Genomic DNA, 14,794 nt, shown 5'->3' on the forward strand with positions numbered 1-14,794 from the left:
ACAAATCTAATAAATAGATAAATAAATAAATAAATAAACCTCTGCCAGCGCCCAGAGAACAGAAATGCTCCCTTTGCTCTGAGCAGCTGAGGAGTAACCACAGGGAAGCAAAGGCGCTGGCTATAAAGCGAGCGAGAGGAGAGGGGAGCCCTTCAGCATGGGAAGGAAGAGGCAACAGGTAGCAGCAGCAGCAGCCAGTGTATGGGAGGCAGCCTCGTGCCAGGTGTATTGGAGGCGCATGCTCCTCCTTGTCGCCTCAGAGTCACTCTTTTTTTTTAAGCCTTAAAGTTTTGGATTTTTTTGATTCCCCTCACCTCGCCTTCTTCCTTCAGCAGCAACTCTCCTCCTCCTCTTCTTCATCCTCTTCCTCCCACCCAAATTCCGAGCTTTTATTTCTTTCCTACTGGGTTTGCACGCATTATTTGCTTTTACATTGATTCCTATGGGAAAAATTGCTTCTACTTAAGAATATTCCTACTTAAGAACCTGGTCATGGAACGAATTAAGTTTTTAAGTAGAGGTGCCATTGTGTGTGTGTGTGTGTGTGTACAGTCACACACACACACACACACACACACATACATACATACAGTGGGGGGGATATTTAGTCAGACACCAGTTGTGCAGGTTCTCCCACTTAAAAAGATGAGAGGCCTGTAATTGACATCATAAGTAGACCTCAACCATGAGAGATAACAGGAGAAAACACATCCAGAAAATCACATTGTCTGATTTTTAATGAAATTATTTGCAAATTATGGTGGAAAATATTTGGTCACCTACAAAGAAGCAAGATTTCTGGCTCTCACAGACCTGTAACTTCTTCTTTAAGAGGCTCCTCTGTTCTCCACTCAGCTTGGTGAGGGAAGCAGCTTGATGTGAAGAAATCAACTCTGGGAGCAATAATTAGAAAATAAAAGACATACAAGACCACTGATAATCTCCCTCAATCTGGAGCTCCACGTAAAGTCTCATCCCGTGTGGTCAAAATGATCACAAGAACGGTGAGGAAAAATCTCAGAACCACACTGGGAACCTAGTGAATGACCTGCAGAGAGCTGGGACCAACCTAACAAAGGCTACCAATCGGTAACACATTACGCTGCCAGGGACTCAGATCCTGCAGTGCCAGATGTGTCCACCTGCTTAAGCCAGTATATGTCCGGGCCCATCTGAAGTTTGCTAGTGAGCATTTGGATGATCCAGAAGAGTATTGGGACAATGTCCTATGGTCAGATGAAACCAAAACCGAACTGTTTGGTAGAAACACAACTCATCATGTTTGGAGGAGAAAGAATGCTGAGTTGCATCCAGAGAACACCATACCTATTGTAAAGCATGGGGGTGGCAACATTATGCTTTGGAGCTGTTTCTCTGCAAAGGGACCAGGACGACTGATTCATGTACATGAAAGAATAAATGGGGCCATATATCATGAGATTTTGCCTGCAACCCTCCTTCCATCAGCAAGGGCACTGAAGATGAAACGTGGCTTGATCTTTCAGCATGACAATGATCCCAAGCATACCACCAGGGCAATGAAGGAGTGGCTTCATAAGAAGCATTTTAAGGTCCGGGAGTGGCCTAGCCAGTCTCCAGATCTCAATCCTATAGAAAAACTTTGGAGGGAGTTGAAAGTCCGTGTTGCCTGGCAAAAGCCCCAAAACATCACTGCTCTAGAGGAGATCTGCATGGAGAAATGGCCCAACATACCAGCAACAGTGTGTGACAACCTTGTGAAGACTTACAGAAAATGGTTGACCTCTGTCACTGCCAACAAATACTATATAACAAAGTATTGAGATGAACTTTTGTTATTGACCAAATATTTATTTTCCACCACAATTTGCAAATAAATTCGTTAAAAATCAGACAATGTGATTTTCTGGATGTGTTTTCTCCTGTTGTCTCTCATGGTTGAGGTCTACTTATGATGTCAATTACAGGCCTCTCATCTGTTTAAGTGGGAGAACTTGCACAACTGGTGTCTGACTAAATATTTTTCCCCTACTGTACACACACATCTGCTAACCTCATATATGCATTTATTTCAGCTTTCTATAAAAAAAAGCAGAAAGCAGTTCTAGAGTTAGAATGGACAGTTAAATGAAGAGATGAACTCACTATCCAGCAAGTGTTAAAATAGAAAATTCCAATCTTGGGTTCATTAGTAATGCAACTAAAAATAAAATTCTAATTGCCAATTTTTTTAAAAAAAAGACATCACAGAACTAGAAAATGCAGAAGCAGGCAACTAAAATGATTACCGTATTTTTCAGTGTATAAGATGCACCTTTTTCCTCCCTAAAAGAGGCTGATAATTAGGATGTGTCTTATACTCTGAATGTAGCCTTTTCCCCCCAGCCCTAACTAGCTGCTAAAGATCTTCCCAGCTCTTACCTTGCAGGCTCTTTCATTGTTTCTCTCTATGAAGAATGTTTTCCAAGCCCTAAGTCTTTGCAGGGTTTTTTCCATTATTCTAACTTGCTCCGAAGAAGTTTCTTTCCAGCCCTAACCAGGTGCTAACAATGTTCCCAGTTTTAACCAGGTTGCAAGCTCTTTCATTGTTACCCTCTGAGAAGAATGTTTTCCAAGCCCTGTCTTTGTAAGGTTGTTTTTTTCATTCCTTTACTTGCTCCAGATGTTTCTTTCCAGCCCTAACCAGGTGATATTAATGTTCCCAAGCTCTTTCATTGTTACTCTCTGCAAATAATGTTTTTCAAGCCCTAAGTCTTTGCAAGTTTTTTCCCATTGGTCTAACTTGCTCCAAATGTTTCTTTCCATCCCTAACCAGGTGCTAATGATGTTTCCAGTTCTTACCCACTTACAAGCTCTTTCATTATTACTCTCTGTGAGGAATGTTTTACCCTCCGTGAGGAATCTCTTACCCTGTCTTGGTAGTTTTTTTCCTACATTGCTTTACTTGCTGCAGCCCTAACCAGGTGCTAACAATGTTCCCAGCTCTTATCAGCTTGTTACTCTCTGTGAAGAAGAATGTTTTCCAAGACCTAAGTCTTTACAGGGTTTTTTCCATTGCTCTGCTTGCTCAGACTGTTTCTTTTCAGATGCTAATGATGTTCCCAGCTCTTACTGGCTTCAAAGCTCTTTCACTGTTACTGTTTCAGTATAAAGGTTTTTTTAAGCCCTTAACCAGGGGAGAAAATAATGTGATGAAGCTGACTAGACTAAGGACGCTATCCAGATGAATACCTGGTAAGCAGATTCTTTTCCCTATTTTCCTCCCCAAAACTAAGGTGCGTCTTATACTCCGGTGCATCTTATACTCTGAAATATACGGTAGGTTGAAATATTTTATTTTTTAAAAAGCCTTGAAGGTTTGAGGCTACTTAGGTTATAAAAAACCCTAATGATTGAAGTGTATAAAATCATGCCTAGAAAGGGGGAAGTGGTTGTGAAAAAATGCTTTACTCTGTTAGAATAATAATCTTTTAATGAAGCTGCACTAAAAAAATTCCAGGACATTTTTTAAAAGATCACAAAATTTAGAAAAGCCACTGATAGAAAGCACAATTAATTCTGATATTTTAAAGGAAGTTTAAAATACGGAGGACATAACTACCAAGAAATAATAGTCCTAACAACTCAAGCTATTTTCAAGTCTACTATTTGCAAGGAAACAATGTCAAGAAAGGGGCACGTCTCCATGTGAATACTCTCAGGAAGCCAACATTTTTTGGCATACAGAAACAACAAAATAGACCCAACAGTTTTAATAGCACATAGTATTTTTAATTAGTCCTATAATTAACCTCATGTTAAAAATAAACAATATTACCAACACATTCCTTAGAAAACTAATTTAGTAAAAAAAAAGTTTAACTTTCAATGAACTTCAAGGGATAGGTTTTTGCATGTACAAGAACAATGATCCTTTTCATAAATAGATGGCTCTGCTTTTGTTAATTAAGGCTTGTTTAATACTCAAGTTTACAATTAGGTTAATTTATTTAGTATGTATGTATGTATGTATGTATGTATTTATTTGATTGATTGATTGATTGGTTGATTTGTATGCCGCCCCTCTCCGCAGACTCAGGGCGGTGTTGAAAGTATTGTCACAGATATGATCCAAAATAGCAAATTCTTAATTACAGAGCTGTGTATTCAAGGCATTCCCCCATCCTAGTATTGAAAGCAACTTTGTGGGAATGGGAATTTTTAAAATCCATCTTGATCAGACTTACCAATGTTTAAACAATAGGAAAACTCAGCTAGGATTCAGCTCCTGCTTTCAACATACTGGTCACCCAAGTGTAAGAATCCTTGTGTATTGTCAGTACCACGTACTGTATTGGTTGGATTTTCAATATATTGAGATAAACCAGCATTGTATGTTAGGAGAAAATAATAGTATTACTTTAAGAGCTAGGCTGCAATTTAGCCATATAAGGGAAAATATGTGCTGCTCTTTGCTACATTCTGTAGTTATATTCTGTTGAGCTGTTGTTGCATTGCATCTGTTCTGTTGCCTTACATTGTACTGTTGGTGTATATATGCTGGTTAGTATTTATATCTGAGCTGTATGCAATATACTACTATGTAGAATATACTATATCTGCTGTGTGCTAAGAATAAGAGAATATATGTAATAGTATATGTACCTGTTGTGTGCGAATAAGAGATGTATTATGGACTGTATTGTAAGGTGTAATATTATGGAGATATTGTATATCTTGCAAATAATACCTTCATTATATATTGGTCTGTATTATTGAATGAATAACCATCACTGTCACATGTACTCTATTTCAAATACAGTATTTCTATCATTGGGTATAAGTACAGTGTTGAATGCTGACATATATAATACAGATTTAACTATATAAACCTTTGTTTTCCAATGCTAGCTTCAATAAAATTCATTTTATTCATCAGTTAAAAGTCTGAACATATTAATCACAATAGCACAAAGTCCAACAACTTCTGCTTTACCATAGATGCACTTTTATAAATTCTGTCTCCTATTGGAGCAAGTACATTACTACACTTAGAGAAAAATCAATATAAGACCCCAAGACAGCTGAATAGCAGGGCCGCCATCAGGAATTTTGGGGCCCCATACAGCCTAAGTGTCTGCCCCCCCCCCATTTTAAAACTACTTTATTTATTTTTCACATTGCGTTTTTGGCCTCCCTTGCCAGGATACGTTGGTAACCAGTCAGAATCAGCTGTCAACTTATCCCTGCACGAAGAACTGGCCATTAAAAAAAGGGGGGGCTGCAGTTCTACATACAGGGACAAGTGGGTAGCTGATTGTGACTGGTTACCAACGTATCCCAGCAAGGGAGGCCAAAAACGTAATGTGAATACTCCTTTAAAGTGAAAGTCCCACCCCCAAACAGGCTGCTATGCTAGTAGCATAGCAGCCTACATCATTATTAATACAAAGCACACGTACCTTTGGAGGTATTGTGTGCTTTGTAGTTCTCCAGCTAAAAACTTATATATTATATATTATTGCCCCAGTTCCCTCTCCGCAGTGCCGCACACCCGATGCCCTAACAATCCCCCCCATCCACCTTCTAACATCTTTCCATTGCCCCCTGTACCTATAAATGATGTCCCCTGGTCCCCTGGCACCCGCAGCAGTTATTGTGCCCAGTGAGCAGCGCCAAGCTCCAGCTCCTCGCACAGGTGCAGTACTACCCGCTTGCCGGCTTCAATACGGGTAGTACTGCGCCTGTGTGAGGAGCTGGAGCTCGGCACTGCTCACTGGGCACAATGACTGCTGCGGGTGCCAGGGGGCCAGCACACGGTGGCAGGCCAAAATCGCCCCCCCCCCCCCAATTTTTCAATTTGGCTGGGCCCCTGACGCCAGTAGCAGTGATACTGGCCTATCGGCGGCCATTTATTTATTATTTATTTTTATTTATTACTTAGATTTGTATGCCGCCCCTCTCCGAAGACTCGGGGCGGCTCACAACACGTGGAAACAAATCATAAATAATTTGACAAATTTAAAAATATTTAAAGATTTAAAACAGACCCCATATACTAACAGACACACACACAAGCATACCATATATAAATTAAACATGCCCAGGGGGCGATGTTTCAGTTCCCCCATGCCTGACGGCAAAGGTGGGTTTTAAGGAGTTTACGGAAGGCAGGAAGAGTAGGGGCAGTTCTAATCTCCGGGGGGAGTTGGTTCCAGAGGGCCGGTGCCGCCACAGAGAAGGCTCTTCCCCTGGGGCCCACCAACCGACATTGTTTAGTTGACGGGACCCGGAGAAGGCCCACTCTGTGGGACCTAATCGGTCGCTGGGATTCGTGCGGCAGGAGGCGGTCTCGGAGATATTCTGGTCCAGTGCCATGAAGGGCTTTAAAGGTCATAACCAACACTTTGAATTGTGACTGGAAACTGATCGGCAGCCAATGCAGACTGCGGAGTGATGGTGAAACATGGGCATACCTAGGTAAGCCCATGACTGCTCTCGCAGCTGCATTCTGCACGATCTGAAGTTTCCGAACACTTTTCAAAGGTAGCCCCATGTAGAGAGCATTACAGTAGTCGAACCTCGATGTGATGAGGGCATGAGTGACTGTGAGCAATGAGTCCCGGTCCAGATAGGGCCGCAACTGGTGCACCAGGCGAACCTGGGCAAACGCCCCCCTCGCCACAGCTGAGAGATGTTTTTCTAATGTGAGCTGTGGATCGAGGAGGACGCCCAAGTTGCGGACCCTCTCTGAGGGGGTCAATAATTCCCCCCCCAGGGTAATGGACGGACAGATGGGATTGTCCTTGGGAGGCAAAACCCACAGCCACTCCGTCTTATCCGGGTTGAGCTTGAGTCTGTTGACACCCATCCAGGCCCCAACAGCCTCCAGGCACCGGCACATCACTTCCACCGCTGAATAGTCTTGCTATAATAAATTGTATGTCTACTTATTGTAACTATTTCACTGGGCACTAAGTCATTCTACTTTTTAGAAGCGAAAATAAACTTTTAAATAATGCCTTTTGCTACTTCTCCAGTTAATATATATTGATATATTAACATATTTTGGATTAATATAGATTACAATGGTCATATCTTTGAAACTTAAATCTGGGACAACTGAATTATCTTGAGACAGCAATCATGGATAAATAACACTCCGAATCCTAGTTTCCTCAGTTTCCTAATTTAAGAACTAATCAACAAACTACAATGGCTTATTTTATACTTGTAAATCACAAGTAGCCAAATACATTCTATGATGTATATATCTTTGTGAGAAAATTGTTTTCTCAATCCACACTTATATTCCAAGAGCTGCAGGAAATAACGACAGGTTTCACATAACATAACTAACTAAAATGACATTTATAATTATTAATTTATTGTGCTACTTTCTATGCTACCTAAAAAAATAGAGTACCAACAATAATTTCCATATGGCATAATTTAACTGAACTTCAAAAGGTTGGGTTTTATAACAGTTTGCTTTTAAAAGCTTTTGTTGCTTAACCCTGCTGTTCTGTTCGAAAAAAGTTCCTAATGTTATGTTCCCGGGTCACCCTGACCCGGACCGAAAACTCTTCATTTGCAGTGCTTATGTTTGGTCTTTTTGAAAGCTTTTTTCACCTGGAAACATGTTTGAACATTTCTGCACACAATGGAATGAAAATTGAACTGAAAAAATTAATCCTTATTGGTTTATTTTGCACATAAATGTGCCTCCCCCCCCGTTTTTGTGAAAGTTTTTTCAATTTATGGATAGTTTTGCTTGCAAAATCCATTCTATTTTACTAAAGTTGGTGTGGGATTGGTAGCTTGAACATTTCTGCACACAATGATATGAAAATTGAACTGAGAAAATTAATCCTTATTGGTTTATTTTGCTCATAAATGGGCCCCCATGCTTATACTCAAATAGGCTTATACTCGAGTAGGCTTATACTCGAGTATAAAATGATATGGTCTTATATTCAAAAATAAACCAATAAGAATCATTTTTTTTCAGTTCATTTCTATTTTTCTTATGTTTAGGATTGTTCAATTTAGTATATCAAAACTTTTGAGTTTATTGATAATTTTGCCTGCAAAATGCATTCTATTTTACTATTCTATTTTGGTGTGGGATTGGTAGCTTGAACCTTTCTGAACATAATGATATGAAAATTAAACTGAAAAAATGATCCTTATTGGTTTATTTTGCTCATAAATGGGCCCCCATGCTTATACTCAAATAGGCTTATACTCGAGTAGGCTTATACTCGAGTATAAAACAATAAACCAATAAGAGTCATTTTTTTCAGTTCATTTATATTTTTCTTATGTTCAGGATTGTTCAATTTAGTATATCAAACCTTTTGGGGGAAAATTCCTTAGGGATTTGTAGCCTTAAAAAATATAAATTGACACGAAATTCAAAAAGGATGGGGGGAGGGGCTTTTTGATCAAAATAAAAATATAAGTCTCAATTTTTCCAGTTCAATTTTCATATCATTATGTTCATAAATGTTCAAACTAGTTTTCCAGTGGAAAAAGTTTTCAAAAAGACCAAATTCAAGTACCTAAAAAAAATCATTTTGATCCGGGTCTATATGACCCGAACAGAGTAAATGTGACTTTTTTTTTGCCAAGAAAAATTTTTTTCCCCCACCCCCACAAATATTTTTTTGATGATCAGCATTGTTAAATTGAGTAAATGAATGCGTAAGATTTTAAAGAATATTTCGGATTTGGAGCATAAAAAAATAAAAAGTGAAAATTGTTGCAAGCAGCCAGGGGGGGGGGCTTATTTCTGATGTTAAAAAAACAGTAAGAATCATTTTTTTCAGTTCCTTTATATTTTTCTTATATTCAGAAATGTTCAAGGTACCATTCCCACACCAACTCCAGTAAAATAGACTGCATTTTGCAAGCAAAACTATCCATAAATTGAAAAAACTTTCACAAAAACGGGGGGGGAGGCACATTTATGGGCAAAATAAACCAATAAGGATTAATTTTTTCAGTTCAATTTTCATTCCATTGTGTGAAGAAATGTTCAGACTACTTTCCAAGTGAAAAAAGCTTTCAAAAAGACCAAACATAAGCACTGCAAATGAAGAGTTTTCGGTCCGGGTCAGGGTGACCCGGGAACATAACATTAGGGAGTTTTTTTTTTTCAGCAAGAAAGAAACCTCCCACCCCCCAAAAAAAATTCTCATAGAGAGAACCCCTGAAATGATGAAAAGTCATGAAATTTCAAGTTTCAGATATGCAGGGAAAATTTTTTACAGGGTCTCAAACCTTGATTTCGGGTCTCACAGACCCGAACAGAACAGCAGGGTTAAAAAATTAACTAAAAACTAGAACTATCTTTTTTTTTCTAAAGTAAAATGCTATTTGTCATTAGATAGCAGAACAACTCAAGGAAAAAAACCTATGGTGGCCAAGAGTGAAATAGAAAATAGAGGACAATATGTATGTCAATAGTTAAAAAGTTAAAACAGGTACAATGAAGGGATGGAATAGCTGGTTAAAAGTGCTTCACTGAACGAATAGGAATTTGGTGCAGAGATAAAGCACTTGCCAACTTTACAGACTTACATTTTTGGGTCCTTCACTATTTAATCATGAAGAACTGAAAAAACTAAAGCAGTGAATTTTTTATAGGTAGAAGTGAAAAAATATGAGTTTTAGCTTTTAATTAATTTTTTAAGCAACTAAAGCTTTTTAAAAACAAACTGTTTTGAAGCCCTATCTTCTGAAGTTCAGTCAAATTTCATCATATGGAAATTATTGTTTGTAATCTATTTCTCTAGGTAGTATAAATATCTATAATCTCAACTAGCAGCAAACGTCAGGCTTTTGAACAACGCAGAGATCCCCTTCAACACCAATCTCTGACATACCAAACACGGAAGAGGCAAGCCCCACCAAGCCCCGATGAAAGGGCCACCATAAGAGATTTGCGGGAGGGGAAAGGCAGGCGCGCATTCGAAGGCGGAACACACCAGGCCAACGGCAACTGAGAATCTGGGGAAAGTTCAACGGGTGAGTAGTAACCAAGAAAGAGCACATCAAGACGGAAGTGAAACGTTGCACAAAGGAAAAACGCGGCGGCATTCGGCGCTCTAAAAAAGGGGGGGGGAGGTTGAGGTCAGGACCCAGAGGAAGAAAAGGAAGAGACCGCGCTGCTGGGTGACTCTTGGAGCTTTGTAATGCGCTAGAAAAACGGGAGCTGCCGGCAAAAGACGGCGACGACGCCGTCACATTGCACCGTCAGCCTTCGTGAGGGGCCTACAATAGAAGAGCAAGAGAGGCGGCCGCAGTGAGATAAAGCCATGCGGTTCTTAGGCTCCCCTCCCTCTTTTTACCCCCTCTGCTGGTTCAGAGGAACCCGAAAAAAACTCCCCACCGCTCTGCCCAACGACACGCTCAACCTCACTTGACCCGGTTCAGCCTCGCTGCGCCAACAACCTGGAACCGGGCCTGCTACATCCATCCTACATTCATAGCTACTTGTAACCTGTGGCTTCTCCGACTGTCTTCGTCTCCTCCATTCCCAAACAGGGCAGGGGTTTCCCGCCCCTCTCACTCCTGCTCACCCCACACATCGTTCGTCCCGCAGTCAGACAATCATCCAGATAGGCCCCGGCACCCTCGTCCGTCCACTCTTGCAAGCCCACCTCTTCCGGATCCGCCACCGTAGAACCAGCGTCATCCGCCCTCGCTGGCTCGGCTTTATCTCCTAAATGGGACGCGAGGGCGGCACCTCTTCAGACGCTTTCCATGCGCCCCTCCCCACGTTCCGCCAATCGTTAATTGTTCCAGATTACGTCCGTTACCATAAGTGAAGAGGCAAAAAAGAAAAGAGTTAATTAGCCCCTTAGTGGGGCAGATTCCTTTTTCCAGATGAGCCGCCAGAGATGTGCGCACCTATTACATCTTACTGCTCAAACTCGTTTTGCCCATTTAGCTCTGTCCTCCCAGCAATAATTAAAGCGAAATAAAGCACCCAATTTCAAACTACCAATATAGCCCATATCATCTAATTGGAGCTCTGCTGAAGCTGAAACGGTAAACCAAACAATCCCGCTTATACCGATTAAAGCATAGCCTGTCCAAAATCTTTTTGAAATCGTGAAGATAGGAGAACTCTTTTCTTTATAAGTGTTGCCTGCTGTGCCAGTATTTTTAATTATTCGTTTCGAAATACGATATTTGGGTATAGATCAATAAATACTACTGAACTTAGTATGGCTATTCCAGGACTTGTATGACATGTAACAACCACTACATCTTCAATTCCTCAGTAAAGCATTATGTCTTATTTTTAAGAAAATAAGGACATCCTTGGCACTTTTTGAAGCAAACATTACAGATGCCCATAGGACTTTTCCCAGGAAGAGAGTATATAGCAGTAATATGTTTTTATATAATACTGTTTTATAACAAGTAACATTTGGATGGTTCTTTGAGAGCTAGAAAAATATAAAGGTCAGGCAACCATAACATGCTCTATTCATGCCTTATAATAAATGTAAAGTTTTAAACATAATTTAAATTGTTTATGAATTACCAATTATTGGCTTATTAAGATTAAGTACCCAAATATTCATGGATGACCTTGGGTCAATTGCTGTCCCTAAACCTGTGTATAAGATTCTTATTGTGCATGTTATCTACAAATTCTAAATTTGGCATATAGCAGATAATAATTTGATCCCTGAATTTGAGAGAAAACTTATACCCTTACAAAAGGGCTGAAATATAATTGTAAACTCCCTTTTCAAAGGGGCTAAAATATGAACCACTGCAATCATCATTTAGGCAAAGCAAAAAGCATTTATTTAAGTGTATCAAGTCTTTTTATAGGGTACACAAATGTATATGTGATACATCAGAAAACAAGTGATCAAACAATAAAAGACATTCATTAGAATAGAATAGAATAGAATAGAATAGAATACAGTACTTTATTGGCCAAGTGTGATTGGACACACAAGGAATTTGTCTGGTGCATATGCTCTCAGTGTACATAAAAGAAAAAGATATATTTGTCAAGAATCATGTGGTACAACACTTAATGACTGTCATAGGGGTCAAATAAGCAATGAAGAAACAATATTAATAAAAATCTTAGGATACTAGCAACAAATTACAGTTATACAGTCCTAAGTGGGAGGAATGATGAGAAAAAACTAGTAGAAATAGAAGTGCAGACTTAGTAAAAAGTTTGACAGTGTTGAGGAAATTATTTGTTTAGTAGAGTGATGGCATTCAGGAAAAAACTGTTCTTGTGTCTAGTTGTCTTGGTGTGCAATGCTCCGTAGTGACGTTTTGAGGGTAGGAGTTGAAACAGTTTGTATGCAGGATGCAAGGGGTCAGTAAATATTTTCACCACCCTCTTTTTGACTCGTGCAGGATACAGGTCCTCAATGGAAGGCAGGTTGGCAGCAATTGTTTTTTCTGTAGTTCTGATTCTCCTCTGAAGTCTGTGTCAGTCTTGTTGGGTTGCAGAACCAAGTATGTAATACTTGAACAATAGAAAATATTGATTCTAGTAGTGTTCCCCAAATGTGACAAATTTAAAGATTACATTTCTCTTTCCCAGCTGGGTGTCTATTTTAAAACTTGAAAACTTATTCAGAGATGTTCTCTATTGTTTAGTGCTAAAACAGAGCGTTGATACTTACCTGAACGCCCATTCTCATGTGGTGGAGTTACTCCAAGGATGGGTTTGACCTTGTCCAATAGCCAATCAGGACTGAGTCTTAGAAAAGTATAAATAGCACCCTCCAAAAGACAGACTCTGTGTGCAGCATCCAGTACCATAAGAAAAGAAACTTTATGGAACAAGAAATTCTGAACAAATACTTATGATAGAAATTACACAACATATATCCAGAGAATAACTATATGTACATGAAATATATAGAGAGGAGAACAATATATACACCATATATACAGCCAGTCAGATCCCAGGAGGGTAGGACCTGGAGGCTAAATCCACCACATGAGAATGAGGATTCAGGTATTTGGAGTAAGACCTTTAGCTACACCCTAGTACAAAAATGGGATCACATTTACAATTGACAAATCAAGGGGTGAATACCTCACCCAATTACACCGTGTACAAAAAGTCTTACAAGAAGCAGAATAAATACATTCAGTTGACAGCCTCTTAGAGGCCCATGTAATGTCTATAAGGTCCTCGAGGACCTGGTGGTGCATCAAACTGAGGCATTGAAGTGCCAGGTGGTCAGTTGCAACTGAAAAATAGCATCCACCCTTGCACTGAAAAGTTCTTTTGTGTTCAGGTATATAATCAGGGGCGGGCCACCATTCCCAGCACTACTGGAACGAGGCAGGAGTGCAGGAGCGCATGTGCATGCACCCAGCACAGGATTCAACTTCTGTGCATGTGCAGAAGCCGAATCTTGCACAAGGATACGCATGTGTGTGCGATTTCTGACATGCGCAGAAGCTAAAAGGCCTAAAAATAAGCAAAAAGGCAAGTAAAAAAGGCAAAAAGGAAGCAAAACCCCAGTAATTTTTACTGGAACCATGCTGGTTGTACATGCACAGTGTGTGCACGCCTGACAGCAATGGAGTGAGGCTATGCACTACATTTCCGCCATCGGAACAGGGTTCCCAGTGCTCCGGCTCGTGGCTCTTTTACCACATCAAGTTTTTTCTCTACACCTTATGACAGGGGTCCCCAAACCTTTTACACAGGGGGCCAGTTCACTGTCCCTCGGACTGTTGGAGGGCCGGACTATTAAAAAAAACTATGAACAAATCCCTATGCACACTGCACATACCTTATTTTAAAGTAAAAAACAAAATGGGAATGTACTATTTATGTTTTGTTTTTAATATTCTTTTGTTAACATCTGATTGGCTATACAAGGTTTTCTTGCTTATAGAAAAATGTATAAAGAAAGAAGGAAGCACTTTGGCATAATGGTTAATAAGTTAGAAATATAATTGGTGGTGTACTTTTTGAAGGAACATTATGGAGGGAATTTAATTAAAAGAAAATTAATGTAACTGGATGACAAAATTAGAAAAAAACCTTTTGCAACTTTTTTGACACTGGCCTTTATTTTTTCAAACGACAGGCTAGGAAATGCTGAAATGAGATACAGTGGTACCTCTACCTACAAACGCCTCTACTTAAGAACGTTTCTAGATAAGAACCGGGTTTTCAATATTTTTTTGCCTCTTCTGAGAAACCATTTTCCACTTACAAACCCAAGCCTCCAAAACTGTAACCAGAAAAGGCAGGGAGAAGCCTTCCTCCTCTCTAGGAATCTCCTGGGAGGAAACAGATCTGGAAAAGGCAGGGGGAAGCCTCCATGGGGCCTCTCTAGGAATCTCCTGGGAGAAATCAGAGCCTCCACCTTTCCTGTGGTCTCCCCAACCACATGCGTTATTTGATTTTACATTGATTCCTATGGAAAAAATTGCTTCTTCTTACACTTTTCTACTTAAGAACCTGGTCACGGAACAAATTAAGTTCATAAGTAGAGGTACCACTGTACTTGAAGCAGTCTCCTTCAATTGGCAAATCTTTACCAAATTGCTTCATGAAACCCAATTTTATATGCGCGGATGGAAATATAATGTTCTTTCTGTCGAACGGTGGCTGATGTAGAATGTTTGGATCACCAGGTTTCAAGTCAGATCTTGGCGGCCAATTTGACTGCATCCAATGCTTCCCATGAGCTCCAATGTCCCACATACACAAAAATCAGGGATACTTGGTATATCCACGTTGCTGGCCAAGAGGCCATTCAACATATAACGTATTGCTACAGTAAAAACCTGTTGCTTTTCTCCTTTGCATTGT

At 39.9% G+C, this 14,794-nt stretch overlaps 1 protein-coding gene and 1 long non-coding RNA gene across 4 annotated transcripts in view; one reads left to right on the top strand and one right to left on the bottom strand.

Moving 5' to 3' along the window:
* Positions 1–10,724, bottom strand: part of CUL1 (cullin 1) — a 128,922-nt gene extending 118,198 nt beyond the window's left edge. Inside the window, exon 1 of one of the 3 annotated variants that reach the window (XM_070766814.1) lies at positions 10,626–10,724. The gene's annotated coding sequence lies outside the window, so the exon portion shown is untranslated. Of the gene's footprint in view, positions 1–10,465 lie in introns of all 3 variants that reach the window. The other 2 variants (XM_070766813.1, XM_070766815.1) reach the window with 2 other exon arrangements.
* LOC139175640 (uncharacterized) overlaps positions 9,880–14,794 on the top strand; it is a 70,738-nt gene continuing 65,823 nt past the window's right edge. Inside the window, exon 1 of the long non-coding RNA XR_011560549.1 lies at positions 9,880–9,990. This is a non-coding gene — a long non-coding RNA (uncharacterized lncRNA). The remainder of the gene's footprint in view (positions 9,991–14,794) is intronic.

This window comes from Erythrolamprus reginae, chromosome Z (assembly GCF_031021105.1).
Source record: "Erythrolamprus reginae isolate rEryReg1 chromosome Z, rEryReg1.hap1, whole genome shotgun sequence".
Taxonomy (NCBI): Eukaryota; Metazoa; Chordata; class Lepidosauria; order Squamata; family Dipsadidae; genus Erythrolamprus; species Erythrolamprus reginae.